The sequence below is a fragment of the Seriola dumerili genome, unplaced genomic scaffold (genome assembly GCF_002260705.1).
Source record: "Seriola dumerili isolate Sdu_G_001 unplaced genomic scaffold, Sdu_1.0 BDQW01001254.1, whole genome shotgun sequence".
Taxonomy (NCBI): Eukaryota; Metazoa; Chordata; class Actinopteri; order Carangiformes; family Carangidae; genus Seriola; species Seriola dumerili.
This window is the reverse complement of record NW_019175509.1, coordinates 226,984-227,900: the sequence shown is the minus strand read 5'-3', so window position 1 is coordinate 227,900 and position 917 is coordinate 226,984.

Sequence of the window (917 nt, the reverse complement as noted above, 5' to 3'; positions counted from 1 at the left end):
AAACCATGACAACCAGCTCCAGTTATAGGACAGAAGTATAGTGGACAGTGGTGCATCCTTTAGTTCAAACCAAGGTAAATATTAATGCTGTAGAATTCAATGATATTTAAGCCCACATCATCCAGTGGAGACAGTTTGTGTCTGTCCCTGTTGGCTCTGACCTCCACCCCGTCAAACACCTCTGAGATGAACTGGAGCCAGGGCTGTAAACTAACGGTCGCCACTCGCCAAATGCGACTAAAATATTCCCCTGGCGACTTAATTTTGGAGGGTTACATGCCACGGGGCAGGTAGATGTTTGTCACAATATAGCAAAACATTGCTGCTATAAAATGCCTAGACATTTTTGGAGGTGCACGTTGACGGACGCAGAGGCTGTGTTGGGGGTTCACGTCCACGCAGAGGCTCTGCGTCGTGACGGCGTCGACTTGACACAGTAGTATAAATCAGCCTTCACGCGTCACCACCAGCCTGCACAGTGTGTTCCGGCGCAGCAATGTGGAGGCACATACCCGGTGTGACTGACCCAAAAACAAAGAGTACAGAGGAGATAGATGGAAAGGAGGATGAAAAAGGCGAAACGTCAAAGAAAAAAGCAAGAGTAAGAAACTTCAATGAGAAATGGAAGATTCGGAGGGAATGGCTGCAGTACGAGGAGGCGGCGGGTATCATGTTTTGTTCAGTTTGTAGAAAATATGCTAAAGAAAAGCAGCGCACCAATTCATTTGTGGTTGGCAATAAAACGATGAAACTCGAGACCATCCGAGAGCACGAAGGAAGCAAATGTCACGCTGTTTGCACCGTGCGAAGAGGGTGTCTGACAGTGATGATGAGTTCTGATTAGATCATGCACTGATCCACTTTGTTCTGCTCTATTTTTTTTTAATTTTCTTTGAATTTTATTATTATCATTTGTT